A 19293-nucleotide genomic window follows, 5' to 3' on the forward strand; every position below is an offset into this window, starting at 1 on the left:
CTGGGAGGCCCCGGGCGCTGTGCTCTCCTGGCCCCGCGCTTGGGCCGGGGGCGCCCGCTTCAGCTCCCGGATCCGGGCTGGGCTTCAGTTTTGCAGAGTCTGCCGGCCCCGAGGCTGAGGGGGCTGGGTCTGCACGGGGTCGCGGGCCGAGGGGAGGTTTGCATCAGTCCTCCGACAAACGCTCTCCTGCCCTGCAGCTGGTGGCTGGCACCCACTGCCTCCCCCGCCCAGCGGTTGCGCCCAAACCTCCAACCCCCGGAGTATTGTGCCGCCTGAGATCAGATGCACCCAGTGCACAGCCTCCCAGCGTTCGCCCCAGGGGGCAATGCCGACCTTTCCCCACCTCCCCTCGTCCTCCCCTCCAGGCAAGCTCTACTCAAGATTCTTAGGTGGGAGACACCGGAGGTAGTGACACCCCTGTTACATGGGCACATAGCATGTTCATTGTCGAAGGATGTCTCCTGTAGGAACGATAAATGCCCCTGCCTCACCCTCCACGTCTTCCTTCACAATTTTAAGATCCCATATGCTCCTCTTTGAAGAGGGCCAATCTTGGATCACATCGAGTTCCTCCCTCCCCCACAACACACACACACACACACACACACACACACACACACACACACTTCCTGATTGCTGAGCAGCCACTGTCATCGCGATCCATTGTCAGGAATGGCTTGTACCAATCAAAGGAATGTGCTTTTGCCTTTGGAGAAGGGTGCTTTCCACAACCACCTTCTCAGGATGTTCCTCCTGAGTCTGTCTGTGATCGTCCCCAGGCCCACGCACCGTTATTCCAGGGTTTCCCTTCCGTGCATCTCCAGCGGACCCTCAGCGACCCCTGAGGGATGCTTTTGCCCAGTTATTTAGACACCCATGGTGTAGGGGAAATGTCTTCTTATTTTGTTGTCATGTTTACCATCTGTCCTCAAGGCATAGTAAATAAATAAGGCAAACATTTATTTATTTAAGGGAAGATGGTGTGTGTGTTTTTCCACCCCCCAAGAGATGGTCAGGCCGGTATTGTTCTGGAAATGGCCACAAGCACACACATGCTTTGTTGACAACATGTGTATGCTGAGGGAATGAAGAGCTGCTGAGGCTGGCGTGTGTGCGTGTGTGTGTGTGTGCACAGCATGCAGGTGATGTTCCCGTGGAAAGCTGAGTTGAGAGCGGTGAGCTGCACTGTGTGATTCCTGGAGCTGGCAGGCAAAGCTTGGTTGTTGGTATCAGGACTGTGCACATGTATTGAGATAGATGCTGCCGTCGGTATAATTTTGTTTAAAATGTTCACTGCTGAGTTTCCGTGGACCTGGAAATGCCTGTTTCAGAGCTGCTTCGCCTTTCTCTGAGGTCACTGAAGCCTTTTGGGTCCTCTGAGTGAAATAGACACAGGATTTTGCGTGTCATTACAGTCATCTTGAAGCTGGTCCTGGGACCTCAGGAAAAGATCTATATGATGAAAAAGTGAAAGGAACTTGCGGGGGGTTGGGGGGGGGGGCGTGCAAGGGGGGAATGGATTTGTTTTTCTTAAGGATTGACATTACTTTGCTCCTGAGAAATCAGCAACAAAGCAGATTGTATATGTATTCTTCCTTGTGTTTTGTTATTTTATTACCGTGAGTTAGATATTTGTAAGGTATCATTTCCCTGCCTTCCTGTAAAAAGGACGTGTGTGAGAGTTTCACAAAGTTGAAACTGGAGTCAAAATAATTTGTCTAAATTTGACCAGTTGGTAATGTATGTTCCTTGCGCTGTATTCTAATTCCAGCAGCACAGTCAGTGGTCTGTTTTATGATGCCTACCCAGGACCTTTGTATGTTGGTTGAGGTTGACCTGATCTCTTATAAGACTTGATCGTTCCCAGAGTAGAACACCTGCTCCATGAGGAAGGTTTTTTCAACTTTATTAAATATGGTTGCATATCTTTATTCTGGGTGACACATTGCCATCAGAAGCATCCATGTTTAACTTTCGTTATAATGGAAGGATTTTCATTGTAGTTAGGGAGTTTAATCTCCGTGTTTTAAAATCTAGAAGTAGGGATGAACATTGCACCAGTCTGTCAATAAGCAGGATACAGCCGTCAGCTAGTCTTGTTAAAATCACTCTGCATTTCCATCATATTTCAATCAAAAAACATTCATTCCGGCTTCGTGAAAGTGTCGTGATGGGCAGTGACATTGAAGAGGCACAGTCTCCAGCTCTCCAGGAGCTTACAGTTCTGACAATATTTTTCCCTTAAAGAATCCTTTGAGACCTTAAGATTTTCTGCATTTTGGGGGTTTGAGAGGCTAAGGAATTCATTGTATTAACAGCTTTGGAGAAGGCCAGGGAGCCTTGGAATCTTGCATAGAACCTGTTCCACATACCTGAAGAGTAGCATTTATTCTAATAAATTATGCAGTGTACCCTAAGAAGTTTGGAAGAATGCTGAGATTGCACATATCACATTTTTTATTGTCTAATAAACATGCTTGAAGTGGTTTATATTACAGGTTATGTTTTTTGTTCGTGTCATGCCTGAAATTTTACTGTCGGAAATTATTTGCCTATCCCGAACCCAAACCATTTCAAAGTTGCAAATCTGTCACTTTTCTTTGTCAGCATAGTATAGTGACAGATGATTAAAATCTTGGGACAGGGTGCTTCCTTGGTTTTTAATATTGCAGAACCTCTTCTAGCCAGTCACTTACCTAGTTAAACACCCACATGCCACAGAGCAGCTGATCATATAACACACATGGCTGTGAGAACAGCACGCTCTCTGCCAGATTCAGAGCTTGGAAGCTGGAAAACAATTGCAGAGCCGTGGAACACCGAGGCAGCGCCCTCAGTAATACAGACGGCTCGCTGTAGGTTCTTCAGCACCCTTCTTCAGACACCCTGCCCGTAGGAGGTTTCAGATCAGCAGCTCCTCCTCAAGGGAGACAGCACCCACTTTCTGCAACTGTGGCCTCAAGATCTGAATCGTGACAGCCCGAGCTGTTTTCATTTCTGCTCTAAGTATGGGAAGTAACCTTGCAGTGTGGTAAGAAAATACTTTCCAAGTCTGCAGAGAAAAAGTTGATGCGTAATGCTCCTGATGTGATTTTGTCCTTGCATGTCTGAAGCCTAGTGAAGTAAACTGTAAAAGTGAACTGTTAAAAAAAAGCCCTTTTCTAAAGGGTTTTAGATAATTTGACCAAAAATACTCTCGAGTTTCATTTCCCTTGTTCTAAAAAGTCAGTTGAGAGACAGCCAACAGCACCATTTAAAAGGCCTGTGGATTCTCTTGCATTTTGAACCGCAGCCTTTGGAACTAGTGATCCTCAAGGAGGCGGCTGCATTTCCTTGCTGGGAACTCTTGGGTCTTGTGCTTCGGTTGTAGGGGTGATGTTTTCCTCCGCTGTTTGTCCTCGTTGCCCACAGTTGGCACGTGAATGTACTTCGATAGAGGTGCTCTGGTTTTGCAGTGAGTGACTCTAGCTGGAGGAGGAGCAGGGAGGCGCTTCTTTGGAGCCAGGCAGTACTGGGTTTGAGTCCCAGCTCCACCACTTACTGGCTTCATGGCCTTGGGCAAGTCACCCTGACCTCTCTGGTCTCAGTTTCCTCATCAGCAGAGTGGAATTTGCTATGAGGATTAGAGGTAATACATACAAACCTCTAGCACAGTTCCTAGCACTTGTGTTGAGGGAGTATTAAGGACTCAATAAATGGTAAGACACTATTGATGTGGAGTGTAACTACAGATTGTTTTGGCTCCCAAGATGTAGAAGTCTGGTGCTGCAATCTGCATACTTGCATTTGTGCAGATTTGGGATGAAAAAATTGCAAATATTTGTCTTGGAGCATACCTCAGTCTTGCAGGTGCAGCGTGCTTATTGGAACTTGGATATGTTGCTGGATGGCTGGCTGAACTTGGTGGAGACAATAAAACTTGGCTCCAAGTTCTGGTGTTCCCCACAGGCTGTGCTTGTTTTAAGCCTATTCAGAGCTTCTATGGTAAAAGGGGTGTTTTAAGACATTAATGGATCTCAGTGAGTTCTGTGTCCACAGCAGAATCATGTGCGAAGCCTTGTGTAAATGTTCATGGTTAATGAAAGCCACAGAGTGCTTGCTAGAATCAGTGACGGCATCAGATGCTTATTTTAGTTAATCTGTTTATTTACATAGCAGGTATCTTTGATTTTTACAAACATTTATGAACATTTTCTCTTACAGATTCCTCTTGCTCTTCCGAGGTTCAGTTGTAAACTGTTATTAGAGCTAGCTAGAGGTTGGAGTGCCTTCGGCATTTTGGCTTTGGTGGGAGAAGGGAACAAAAGCACGTCCTTTTACCTATCAGATTTGACCAGCGCTCCACATCAGGCCTGCTCCTACAGGTTGCGTGTAGTTCCAGCCTTGTTTTTCACCAAAAAGGCAGTTTTATGGTAAACCATGACTTTTTTTTTTTTTTTAACAGTTTAAGAGATTGATTACTTTGAAAAGTAGATTCAAGGGCTTGATTCGAGTTTTATTCAATGCAGAGAGCTTTTAAAATAGGATTTCTTAGTCTGTCACTTTTGCAGGGTATTATTGTGATAAGTCTGTGAGCCCACGAGTTACCTAGAGACTTTTCACATAAGATAGACACATCAGGATTACCTCAAGGGAATCTGCTCATCTTTATTTTCATTTATTTTTGAGCCAGCTCTAGGGGCTTGCCCATCAGTGGAATCAGTCACTAGTATTGGATGGCTGATAAAGACGGATTGGCAAACAATGATCTTAGCCTCTCTCACCTTTGATTGTGCAGAACACTTGAAAAAAATTAATCTTGGCCAGAATGTTTAATAATAGCACTTACGCTATGTGAATCCAGACTGACTAAACTAAACAAATTTAGATGATTGAGTTACGTATTTTTTTTCTCAATTATAATACTTTTTTTTTTGGTTAATCCTTACCGGAAGATATTTTTCCATTGATTTTTAGAGAGACTAGAAGTGAGGGGGAGAGGCACAAAGAACTGTCGATGTGAGAGAGACACATCAATTGGTGTCTTCCTCACACACCTGACCAGGGCCTGGGATCGATCGAGCCTGCAACAGAGGTGCATGCCCTTGACTGGAATCGAACCCCAGACCTTTCAGTCCATTGGCGGAGGCTCTATCCACTGAGCCAAACCAGCTAGGGCTATACTATATTTTTTAAGTATATTTTCTTGGGAAGAAGGGGTGCTATTTTTTTAACTATTATTTTTTCCAGTTTGCCTAGAGTAAAATGGCCCAGTAGATAACTGGATGTTTCTGTCAGTTTCTAGGTAAACCAGTCAGTGTGTGGTGAGAAGGGATTGTTGGAAGAAGACAAATAGGAATGATGCAAAGAATGACACTGTAGCTGAGTGTTTTGGTCTTTACTTGCATGTGGCATCAGAGGGTTATGACTCTTACCTGGATTTCACAGAGGTACCAGCATTGGATAGCTCCGTTTGTCTTTGATGCTAGGGAAGAAGAATATATTTATATTCTTTATTATATTTATACTTTTCAGCTTTGAATTTTTTATTCCATTTGGGGGATTCAGTGGGACATAACTTCTGAATTACACTCGGTGACTTACAAAATGAGATTTATAACTAGACCCTTATGAATTGTTTTCACCCTTTTGAATGTGTCATTTTCATATATCTAGAGTAATATCAGTGGCCCGTGAACATTGAAACACATTGTAAAGTGCGTTTGTTTGTTTGAGGAGGTGGCATGTAGAGTGTTGGTGACCTCAGTTATATGGATAAATCTTTATTCTTTTCAGTTCCTCATAAGACTGTAACCCAGATGCCCAGGGACTTTCCTGTGTTAATGTACTAGTAGAAAGCCGTACAGTTTTCTCTTCCTTCCTTCTTTCCTTCCTTTTCTCCTTCCTTCCTTTCTTCCTTTTTTTCTTTTCTTCCTTCCTTTGTTCCTTCCTTCCTTTGCATATAAAGTCAGTTAAATTAACTCAGCAAAAGTTTAGAAAAAACTAAATGCCCATCAGTGTAGAATTGGTTAAATAAATTAAGGTATATTCATGAACTAGAACAGGTTTTATATAGCTGCAAAAAGAATGAAGAAACTATATATATTGCTGTGGAAATCTCTAAACTGTATTGTTAATGAAAACAAGGCATATAACAGTGCATAGAATGTGTTACTGTTTGTAAAAAAGTTGGGTGGGGATTTTCCTACATATTACAAAATAACTCTAAGAAACGAATAATCTGTTTTATCAGAAACTTGTATTGGTTGTCAGTTGGGGGAGTGAACTGGATGACGAGGCAACTGGGTTGGAGGGAGATGCTTCGCTGTATTTTTTTAAAGTAAAATTTTAATTTGATTTTTTGAGAGAGTGGAAGGGAGGGGGAGAGACAGAGAAAGAAACATCGATGTGAAAGAGATACATCGATTGGTTGCCTCCTACATGCCCCCCGTACGTGCCCTTGACCAGAATCGAACCCAGGACCCTTCAGCTCGCAGGCCAATGCTCTAGCCACTGAGCTAAACCAGCTAGGGCTTTTTTTTTTAAGTGTCCCCTCCCTAGCCAGGTAGCTCAGTGGTTGGAGCATCATCCCCTACACCAAAAGGTTGCCAGTTTATTCCTGGTCAGGACACATACTTAGGTTGTGGTTCAGTCCCTGTCCAGGCACGTGTGGGAGGCAGCCAATCAGTGTTTCTCTCTGACATCTATGTTTTTCTCTCTCTCACTCTCTAAACATTAGTTAACATGTCCTCAGATGAAGATTTTAAAAAAATAAAAGTGTCCCCTAATTGATCCATAGGAAAATTGTAATGTCCTATTTAAAATTAAATATTAAGATACTTGGTGGGGCAAAATAATTTCTTTTTACGTTCTCAAAGACCTGGCTTGTATTTCCACAATATTAAGAGAGTTCCCAAGCCTACCTAAGAGAAAACTCTGTATTCTTTTACCCTTAAATAAAGAGGAGTTAAGTATGATGGAAAAATGTCTTAAAAATAATTACAGCTCTTGCAGGATTTGTTTTTGTAACTGCTAAATATTTATTTTACTATCTCATTTCATAATATTGAAGTCACAATCCTTTGTGAATTGCTAATTATTAAAAATATTTTTACTTAATGTATTTTACTTAAAGTAATTTTTATAACTGCCAAATATTTAAACTCTTTGGAAACCCAGGGTTTTAAACAAATAACAACATGAAAAACTTAATTATAGGTAACCTTGTTTTGAATATTAAGAAATTAGGTAGACCTATCAATGAGTCGGTTGGTGGCATATAATTATATGTACCCTGCACTTTAGTAACTGCTGAGGCCTCATCATTTCTATTAAAGACTGCATTTGATCAGATTTTTTGCTTTAATTGCAGTAATGCCGTTTCCCCTTCTTTTTGCCCAAACCTGGGAATAATGACTGAAGGATAAACATGGAAAGCAGCGGTTCTCATCCGAGGGCAGCTTTGCCTCCAGGGGACGTTGGGCAATGTTTGGACACATCTGTGATGGTCACGAGTGGGGCCGGCGTGTGCTGTTGGCATCTGGTGGGCAGAGGCCAGGTGTGGTGATAAATGTTCTGTAGTGCACAGGACAGCCCCCCACGGCAAAGAGGTCTCGGGTCTAAAATGTCAGCTGTGCTGAGGTTGAGAAACCCTTCTGTGAAGCAACTAATTAACTGATGCTATTAGGCAGGTAGGATTTTGGCACTTTGTTAGACTTAGCATATGAAACTCATATTTAGTTTATCTAGTCTAGACAAGAAAGTAAGCCAGATAATTTTCTAAATAATAATAGAGTTTTAAATGTGAAGACTGATCTTAGTATAAGTTTTAGTGGACAAGTCACCTTATTCTTAATAGGCTATTTATAGTCTCTTACTGGGTAAAGCCAGATTATCTTGGAATATAGCTGTTATCTAAAAGGTTATTCACAAAGAGAAAAAGAAAAATCTTTATGTATACTAGTACTACACAGCAAAAACTGTTAGGGATATAATTTTTTTTCAAAAGCAGATACATTTTTACTTTTATAGCTGTTTGACATCAAATATTTTTAAAGTTCATATAATACGGTAACCTTAAAAACACTTAATATTGCTAAGTGAGAAAATGTTTAAGTTTGGAAAATACATACATTGTAGAAAAAGATCTAATTTCAAGTGGCAATTTCTTCCTGTTTCGTTGTGATAAAAAATATATGTACACTTCTACATCTATTCTAACTTGTCCGGTATTATCACAAAATCCAAAGGATAGTCTGGTCTGCCTTCCAGTCTCTCCTCAACCTTTTCGTCACCTCAAATTGAAAGTTAGGTTTTTCCTTTCTTTAAAGATGATTTATGTCTTTTGGGCCAGGTGGTACACTGAGCGCTAAAAGACATGTCCACAAACACCGTGTTGCAGGCTTGGACAGTTCCAATTCTAGAACTGTTTCATAATTATATATCGAATCCATATGAAATAACTTGATTTGTAGCTACCGTTTGTCCTTTGGAACTAAATATAATAATACGGTGATGGTCTGCATCTTAAGTTAAAATTACATAGGTAATATTGTAGTTAACAATCTATAGTCTGACTATAGCTATATCTTAGCTTTCTAGGATTATAGTTTACAGTAAACTCTACTTAAATAAGCTTGACTATCTGCTCATAGATTATTTTTAGTCATAGGTATGTTCCATATATAATGTGTCTGGATCTCTGTATTTACTTAAACAGAGTTACCTTTGACATTAATATCTTTGAAAGTTATCTTCTGACGTTCACAGACAGTTCTGCCCAAGGCCATGTGAGGGCAGCGTGGAAAACCTGCAGAAACGTGATTTATAACATGGATGAGCGCAGCTCCGCCCTTTTCCGTGCAGTGACAGGTCCCTGTCGCCAGCAGCACGTAGGAAAGGGCCACCTTTCGTTTATAGGAAATTAACTCGTCTGTTAATTGAAAGTAATAGTCAGGAGTATACTTTGCCAGATGGTTTCTCTGTCTGTAATGTCTTGCTCTGAAAGAGTGTAAGTATTAAGTGATTCTTGAAGAAGAAAAAGGTGCTCGCCTTGAAGCAAAATGCCATTATAGGTAGGGTAGTTAGTACTTGGGTGTCTTTCACTCCACATTTGCTAATGCAAAGATTTCCTTCTGAAACCTTGATGTCCAAACTCACTGAATTAATTTGAACCATTCCTTGAAACAGTTTAGGAAGACGAGGAGGAAATTGGCAACACCAAGTAGATACGAATTTTTAAAAATCACTTTCCTCCCAGCTTAAATGGAACTCTTGAGTGTTCCTTCCATTAACATACCACATTTTTCTTTTAAAGAAAAAAATTCTCTTAAGCATTCTAGGAAAAGAAAAATAGTGGTCAAGAAAAGCTTCCAGGAGATGCATTTGAGCTAGATCTTAAAAGATGGCTAGGATTTTGTCATGGGTGGTGCGTGTTCCAGGTAGAAGGGAAGAAGGGCATAATCACAGGGTCGGTGGTGGACAAAGTCAAGGTGCATTGGAGAAATCGCAGGAGGATGTTGGTGGAGAGGAGGACGTGGGGAGCAAGGACTGAAAAGCCAGTTGGGCTCAGGTGGCGCAGGGTTTGTAATGCTTTGCTAAGCAGTTTGTGCTTTATTCCAGGGCTGTAGAAGCCAATAAAGAGTTTGTCGCTAGGGAGTTACATGATCCAAATTCTTTAGGGAAATGTAGTTTAACAGCGGTCGCCAGCCGGTGGTCTGCGGACCACTGGTGGTCCGTGTGGTCCGAAAGGTTGGCGACCGCTGGGTTAGAAGATCTCACACATAATAGATGCTCAATAAATGGATTGAGCCCTGGCCAGTGTGCTCATTGGTTAGAGCATCTGCCCTCAGCTGCAAACCAAAGGATGGCGGGTTCGAATCCCGGTCAAGGGCACATACCTGGCTTGCAGGTTTGATCCCCAGCCCTGGTCAGGGTGCGATCAGTCGGTGTCCCTCTCTCTTCTTTCTCAATACCTCTCTCTCAAAATAAATAAATAAATGTGTCAACATTTACTAAAAGTCTAATGATATTTTGAGGTTTAGTGTACATTTTAAGTGTTTTCATGCTTGGTTACATTATGTTTGTACTTTTTAAAAATTGTCTTTCATCCACACTTGCATCCAAATAATCATAAACGTGAATTTGAATGGGTTTGATGAGTTCGTTTATTTTTTCAAGTTTAGGATTAGTTGTTTTGTTTATTACAAAAATAATAGATGTTCATTGTAAGCACATTAGAAAATCTAGATAACCCTCCTTATCCCCACCCCTCAAAGTCATCTATTCTCTGGTTGGATTTTATTTTAAGGAAGAAAAGATAATTGTGATTATATACTCATCTAGCTTTTGCTGTGACTCACTTTTTAGTCAGTGGGCCTTAATTTCCTCCCGTTATGAAAGAGACTAATACTTATTTGATAGGAACTTTGTGATTCTTAGATAAATGTAGTATTTTGTTTTGCAGTGGAGTAAACATAATCTATTCAATAAGTGGTATTGGGAAAATGGGACAGATATATGCCAAAAAAAATGAAATTAGACCACTTTCTTACACCACACACAAGAATAAACAAAATGGATTACAGACTTAAATGTAAGACTCAAAACTATAAAAATCATAAAAAATACAGAGTCAGTAAAATCTCAGACGTTTCTTGTAGCAGTCTTTTTTTCTGATATGTTATCTTATCAGAATGGGACTACATCAAACTGAAAAGTGTTTGCACAACACAAAAAACCCCACCAAAATGAAAACCACTGAATGGGAGAACATGTTCGCCAATGATACATCTGAAAAGGAGTTAATATCTAAAATTTATAAAGAACTTATACAACTCAACACCTAAAAAACAATCCAATTAAAAAATGGGTAAAGGGCCTGAAAAGACACTTTTCCATAGAGGGCATACAGATGGCCAATACACATGAAAAGATGCTCTACTTCACTAATCCGAGAAATACAGATTACAGCCACAACGAGATACCACCTCACACCTGCCGGATGGTTGTCGGCAAGAAGTCAGCAAACCAGTGTGGTCAAGGGTGCGTAGCGGAGGGAACCCTCGTGCACTGCTGGTGGGACTACAGACTGGTGCAGCCACTGTGGAAAACGGTGTGGGGTGCCTCAAAAAATTAAAAATGGAACTGCCTATGACCCAGCAATTCCACTTCTGGAAATATATCTGAAGAAACCCGAGACACTGATTCGAAGGAATATATGTACCCCTATGTTCATTGCAGCATTATTTATAATAGCCAAGATTCTAAGGCAGCCCAGATGCCCATACAGGTGATGTGTTATAGAATTGTACATCTAAAATCTATATAATTTTATTAACCAGTGTCACCCCAATAAATTCAATAAACTTTTTAAAAAGAATTACATAGGACTTCCACCTCGGCTCCCTTCTCCCCCGCAACCCCCCTCTCTCCCACCTTCCTGGCCCCCCTCCCAGCCACCCACCCCTCTCCCTCTTTCCCAGCACTAAAAAAGAAAAAAAAAGCATTATATAAAATTTATCTCCCCAAGTAAATGTTTTCTCCACCTACTCATTTGCCTGCCAACCAGGAGTCTGTTCACTTCCTCTTGGGCTCGATGCCTTTGCTGTCCATAGGCTCATGTTTTAGACATTCCAGTGCAGGTGGAAAATGTCTAAAGTGTGTATTGTTGCCCTAAAAGTAACTTCTCTGGAGTTTAGGAGGAGATAGTGTTTTGCAGCAGGTTGTTCATTCAGAAATATGGTGGTTTGGTATTTTTGTCTTAGCTGAAATAAGCACTGTCATTCACAGTTCAGTATAGAGAACCATAATTTGGAAAAGGGTAATTAAGAATTCTATGTGGGAAAAAATGGTCTATTTGAACATCAGCTTTACCCGCTCAGGTTATTACTGACAAGTGGTTATGCCAGGGAACAAATAGCCAAGAATGATTTTATATGATACTGAGGGTTTTTTCTCTCCTCGCAAGCAGAGTGTTAAATTTCCACATGTTCTTCAGCTTTTTTTTTTTCTTTTTCTTTTTAAAATGTTTTTATTGATTTTAGAAAGAGAGGGAGAGCGATAGAAACATCGATGAGAGAAAAACATTGATTGGCTGCCTCCTGCATGCCTTTAGTTTAGCTCTGAGCTAATATTTTAGTGTGAGGTCACAGTAACTAACAGATGCTTGTCCATATGATACGTGTGTGTGTGTGCGCGCGCGCGCGTGCGCATACGGACTGTACTTTTCTTTCATTAAACTGAAGAGTTGAGGTGTGTTGTAGCTTGAAGATGTATTGATTTTTCCCCTTTGCTTTACCTGTCATCTGGCATTTAATGAAAAAATCTTGCTCGAAAGTTGCAGATCCCTTGAGGGCAACAAACACAATACTCAAAATGAAACTAGGTTTCTGAAGCGTGCCCGTTTGTATCAGAAGCCGTTTTGGTCTTGACTTTGAAATTATCCCCTTTTCTTTGAAGTGGTCATATTTTGGAGTGGTTTTAAATTTTAGAATTTCCTGAAGTGAACATGAACATATTTTAATATTTTCTTATGTGGTGGTTATACACAAGTTTATAGAAAGCTTTATCTCCCAGACAAAACCTATTTCTTCAGTAAGACCAAGGAAACAATACTTCAGGTTTGAGAACGTGTGGGTGACGGAAAGTGTTTTAGGAAGGCATTCCAAATGGTTCTAGGTAGCTATATTATAGATTTCCTTGTCTTTTGAAGTATCTGGGCTTTTGTGGTTTAGTACTTTGAGTTTGTGTTTTTATATTAGAATCACCATTACAGTATAACGAAGAGAAAATTAGGCATTTTTCACTTACTGTTGCTATCTTTCGTTATGTATCTTTTTTCTTGTGGTTGATATGTTCTGAAATGTGGAGCTTAAGCTTGTGGCTTTATCAAACAGGAATGGGAATTTAAATTGTCTAAATCATCTTTGATCGTTTTCTCTCTTTATCCTGTACAGCCAATGAGCAAATGTTGTTGCCCTCCCCCCTTCTCTGGCTCTCTGCCACCTTCGGTAATGCCTGTGTTCCCCGGCCCTCTGTTTTCTGTCCCTGCTCTGTACAGTTTAACTTAATCCCCTGTAAGATGCCTTGGGCTAGGCTGTCTCGTCATCACCCCTGAATATATTGTACTTACTCATGGGGACAGCTGTACTCACGTAGCCTTCTCCTCAGCCTGTCTTTTCATTTCCTCTCTGCCTTTTCAGACCCTTCCCATCCCTCAGCACCTAGGTCAGATCTCATTCTCTGCACAGGACCTTCCACAGCCTATCCATTATACCTCTTCCTTGTCCTTTTAAATAATTATATGGCACCTTTAAAAAAAATACTATTTCTTGCCTGGGCCAGTATTGCTCAGTGGTTAGAGTGTCGGCCTGCATACTGAAGGGTTGCAGGTTCGATCCCCAGCCCTGGTCCGGATGAGTGCAGGAGGCAACCAGTTGATGTCTCTCTCACATCGATGTTTCTCTCTCTCTCTCTCTCTCTCTCTCTCTCAAGAAACATCAATCACGCCCCCTACTGGGGATCAAGCCTGCAACCCACACATGTACCCTGACCGGGAATCAAACCGGCAACCTTTCTGTGCATGGGATGACACCCAGCCAACTGAGTCACACTGGCCAGGGCCTTAAATGCTTTCTGATGAAGGCATGGGATTGAATAGAATCACCCAAGGACAGTGTTAAATGTGGTGATAACACTGTTATAATTGTCTCTTTCCACCCTGAAAAGTGTGGCAGGCCAGTGTTGTCTTTGGGAAAACTTACTTATACCATGTTTAGGTTGTGGTTCAATCCCAGTTAGTGTCAGACCTATTTCAAGACCGTAGATAATATAGCCCCTTAACCCAGGCATCCCCAACCTGAGATTCATAAGCTCATTTTTATGTTTGAAAGTCAAATGGAAACTACGGCAAAACTAGATAGTGTGGCCAAAAGTTATGATAGGCGATTTTTGTATTTGGTTAGTAAAAAATAAAGAAGTGTGACCTGAATGCAGTCTTACCATTTTTTAAAACAATGTCCCCTGGGAACATGGCAGTGGGGTGGGAGGGTGGATAAGGGAGTACACGGTAGCCCTCAATGTTGAAAAGGGTGGGAAGCACTGTGTGGCTGTAGGCAACGAGGTGAATTAGGCAGGAAAATGGCAACAAATCATCAGCACACACAGCAAACGTCAGCGGTGGGAGGGAATCCCTTCAGTGGACAGCGGAGAAAACGGCCCCAAAGGTGAAGTCACCTGCCCGGGGGCGTGGACGGGCCCACTGGAGCCGTCCAGCCCCTCTGACTCAGCACCGTCCAGCCCCTCTGACTCAGCACCGTCCAGCCCTCTGACTCAGCACCGTCCAGCCCCTCTGATCAGCACCGCGGAGGTTCCGATTTCCCACCCAGGCTCCCTGCATCACGGCTGTGAGAGCCCATAGTTTATGGCCTATCCAGTAAGTCAGTAACGGCGTTTTAGATAACATATCATTATTTGCAGATAATCTTATTGTCTTTGGGCTGTTAGCATCCAGCTAGCCTCTTTCATTTTATTTATTTATTATTTTTAATTGAGGTATAATTCATTTACCATATAATTTACCATTTTAAAGTGTTCAATCCAGTGGTTTTTAGTATTTTCAGAAGGCTATGCAACCATTACCAATATCTATTTCCAAAATATTTTCATCATCCCAAGAAGAAACCTGGAACCTTCCTACCCTAACTCTTATCAACCACTAATTTACTTTCTGTGTCCATAGATTTGCTATTCTGATTATCCTATATAATAAGAGAAGACTATGCTAATTATCCATTACACCCTGAGGTGTAACGACCGACCACGTAATGACTGGATCACAGATCTGCAGGAGGGTGGGGCAGCGAACTACAAGCGGGCAGCGGAGAGCTACAGGACCGGGCAGGGCAGCAAGCTATGAGGGGAGGCGGGGAGCTACAGGAGGGCAGGGGAGGCGGGAGCTACAGGAGGGCAGGGGAGGCGGGGAGCTACAGGAGGGCAGGGGAGGCGGGGAGCTACAGGAGGGCAGCAGCGACCTGCTGGCACACCAGTTTCATACAAATGGAATCATACAATGTACAGCCTTTTGTGCGTGGCTTCTTTCACTTAGCACAACGTTTTCAGGATTCATCTATCAGTGCTTCATTCCTTTTATGACTAGTAGTATTCCACTGTGTGGATATATATTTTATTTATGGGTTCATCATTTGGTGTATATTTGGATTGTTTCCACTTTTTGTTTGTTATGAATAATGCTGCCGTGAACATTTATACACAAGTGTTTGTTTGAATGTATATTTTCAGTTCTCTTGAGTATACCTAGGAGTGGAATTGCTGGGTCATATGGTAACTCTGTGTTAAACATTTTGAGGAACTGCCAACCTGTTTTCAAAAGCGGCTGTACCTGTTTATGTTCCATCAGCAATGTGTGAGGCTCCCAGTTCCCCACATCCCCGCCAGCACTGCTCTCTCCCAGTTTGTTCTTATAACCGTCCTACGAGGTATAAAGTAGTCTCTTACTGTGGTTTTGATTTGCATTTTTCTAATGGCAAACGATTATGAGCATTATTTTCCTGTACATATTGGCCATTTGTATGGCCAATATTCAAATGCTTTGCCCATTTTTAAACTGGGCTTTTGTATTCTTATTGTTGAATTGTAGGAGTTTTTTTCCTATATTCTGGATGCTAGACCCTTATCAGATCTAGTTTTACAAATATTTTTTCCCATTCTCTGGGTTGTCTCGTTACTATTTTGTTGTTGTTGTTATTAATCCTCACATGAGGATATTTTTTCCATTGCTTTTCAGAAGGAGAAGGAGGGGGAGGGGAGAGGGAGAGGAACATTGATGTGAGAGAGACACATCAATAGATTGCCTCCCACAAGCAAACCCCAGCCCAGGTATGTGCCCTTGACCAGGAACTGAACCAGGACCCTTCAGCGTGCAGACCGGTGCTCTCATCACTGAACTCACCGGCCGGGGCATCTCTCTACTTCCTTGATAGTGTCCTTCGATGCACAAAAGTTTTTAATTTTATAAACTTCAGTTTTATTCTTTCTTTGCTTGTAGTCTGTTTCATTTTTTAAACTTAATTTCTCTTCACAATCTTTTCCTTTCTCTCATCTTCACTACCTCATGTTCACTGTGGAAAAATGCATGTACCCAATTCTAAAATTACATAAATCTCTGCTCTGCCATCTATAATCTACAACTTCTTTAAGAAAGACCTTCTCTCCCAACCCGTGTAGCTCAGAGGTTGAGCATCAACCCATGAACCAAGAGGAGGCTACATGCCCAGGTTGTGGGCTCGATCTCCAGGAGGGGGTGTGCAGGAGGCAGCTGATCAATGATTCTCATCATTGATGTTTCTCTTTCCCCCTTCCTCTCTCTGAAATCAACAAAAATATATTTTAAAAAAGAAAGAAAGATCTTTTCAAATAGAAATGAGAAAGGAGCCAGTACTGAAATCCACGGGTACTGGGAACTTTGCCTGTGTCATCAGATTAAATAGGTGTGGGTATTGTTATTCTAGCTTTACAAGGAACACATTGAGATTGAGTAAGATTAATTGGCTTGTCCAAGGTGATATATCTAGTGAAGTGGCATATTGGGGTTCATACTAAGATCTCTTATTTCTACATTTAAAGATTTTTTTCATTTAATTCATTAATGACTATAGTTATGCTGGAGAGATTAGAAGAAAAAGGGGTAGGGAGAAGAGCAAAGGAGGGAAAGAAGAATTTAATTTACAAACATAATCTAAATGTACATTTCAAATATGAAAAAGTTAAATCTGCTCTTTAACAGGAGTTCTTAGATTGGGGGTTTTGGACCTCTAGGAGATCCATGAAATGGATCTAGAAATGGGCAAACTCCTTGATATTGCATGCAAAATTTTGTATGTTCATTTTTATGGAAGAGAAGATTTGTATTTTTCTAAAGATTCTCCAAAGTTTAAGAGTGCTGCTAAGGAGAGGAACATACAGACTATGGGAAGGAAAAAGCAGGTGATACATTAGCAATTTGTCTTTTTCCATTGGCCATGTTTTGGGTATGTCATGGTTTGGGTTAAACCTTCCCATCTGGTTTCACATATTTTTGTCTTAGACTATTTGTATATACCCCTTGGTTTAAGATTAGTTCATTTAAACTTCTTTTCCAAGTGTTAATTTTGGAAGTGTCAAAAAATTTTTGTTAATGAAAAAACAATAACATTCCTTTTGGTAGGTCAAGTATATACATTAAATTCCAAAATGTTCTGATGATGTTCATGCATCTAAAATATTTGTGATTTTAATTTTTGTAAAATATAAGAATGTAATAAGGGCATTTCATTTATTTTCTTTTTCTTGATGAGTTTTTAATTCAAGTTCACAACGATCTAGTCAAATTGACACGTACATAGGCCTCTCATAATGGCTTACATTATAGGTAGCCATAGTGTGAACATCCTGCTAAATATATCTCCCTTCTGTCCTAAGGTGTTACTTGTAGGGCTTTAAGAAAAGGAAGATTCACAAGGCCTTTTAAGTCTCTTATCTTTCTTAATAAAGCTAAGAGGCAGGATTTCAATTAATAATTATCAAGATACTCACCTTGATATCATTTTGAAAATGGACTAGTGCATTAAAATAATTGCGTTCCATAAAACAACATTTGGTCAGGCTAAACTGAGACCTTCCAAGATGATGTATATTGTGGATATGTTCTCCTGGTTGTTTTTAGGGCACTGGATTTTATTTGCGCATTCATGTAGCCAGGACTTGGTCAGATTTTAATGGAAAAGCTAACAGTAATATAAAACTCTTACCCTTCTTTTAAAAATAATTCCTTTGTTGCCTTGGCCTGTGTGGCTTAGTTGGTTGAGCGCATGCACCAGAGGTCTGTGGTTTGATTCCTGTCAGGGCCCATGCCCTGGTTGTGGGTTCAATCCCCAGTAAGGGGAGTGCAGGAGGCAGACAACTGATGTTTCTCCCTCTGCCTTCCTCTCTCTCTCAAATCAATAAAAACATATTTTTAAAAAGTAAAAATAAAAAACCCCTTTGGTGAAATTATATTCTCCTGTCGATAGTGTTTGTGAATGGAATTGAATAATGGAAGATGTTTTAAAAACACATTGAGATCATCAGGTCCTGACGTGTAGCTTCCTTAGTATTTGATTTCTTGTTTGGGAAGAAAGTATTAATGGCCTACCACAGAGGCTTTTCCTCCCGCCCTCCCTTCCTCCCTCCCTTCTTCCTTCCTTCCTTCCTTCCTTCCTTCCTTCCTTCCTTCCTTCCTTCCTTCCTTCCTGTATTTTTTTGTCTTCCTGACTTTTATTTAACTCTTAGCTTTTGCTGGTTAGATGAATTTTATTGTTTATCCTCCCTTGTTTAATTTTAGATCATTAATGTAAGTTTATATAACAGTACTTGTAGTAATTTACATTATTTCTATGGGTCAGAAGTTTTGGTACATGTAAAATAAAGCTACTGGGATTTTCCTACTTAAAATATGAAGTGTGAAACTGTTTGTTGCAAAAAGATATGTAATTACAGGAATAATTTAAAGTTATTTTTGGAGTGTCACTTGTCATAGTAGAGATAGACCATGAACTTTGGAGTCAGGCAGGCCTAGGATCAAACACTGCTTTTATCATTGAATAGATATGTGATCTTAGACAAATTAGTTAGCCTCTCAAAGGCATAATTTTCTCAATAAATACAAAAAAAGTAAGTATATCTATGCAGATGTCAACTAAAATATAGTAGCATTTATCACCACTCCTTTCTGAAATTCCACTAAAATGAAAGTAAAATAATTTTTAAAGAACAAATCCATACAGAGAAAGAAAATAGAAGAGAAGAACAATGTAAAAACCAACCCCGAAGTTTTGCAGTGGTTATTAAATAGAAGTAATATATAATGTAATATATAACCTTCACTGTTCCTGTGCACGCAGCAGGCATTCAGTAAAGACTCGTTTTCTTCTTTTTTCAACCAGACAGGGTATGTGTTGGCAGTAATTCCATATGACTCAGAGGGTAGGTGGGTGGCTAAACAGCAATGTGAGGTATGTCACAAAGCAAATTACGTGCCTCTCTGATCTTTTTTTTTTTTTAAGTGATGGTTTTATTTTTCTTGGAACCGTATCAACTTGATGGTTACTGTTTCTTAGAATTTAGATTTCTGCAACTGACACGTGAAGAATCACCCAGTTGCTGAGTGGATGTAGTGAGCTATGTGTAGAACAAATTTAAAAATACTTGGTCACTGAAATTATTCTGTTAAACCTGAAAACAGTAGTACCTATAGTAATAGTCTATATCTAGATTTTC

Source organism: Eptesicus fuscus, chromosome 20, assembly GCF_027574615.1.
Source record: "Eptesicus fuscus isolate TK198812 chromosome 20, DD_ASM_mEF_20220401, whole genome shotgun sequence".
NCBI lineage: Eukaryota > Metazoa > Chordata > Mammalia > Chiroptera > Vespertilionidae > Eptesicus > Eptesicus fuscus.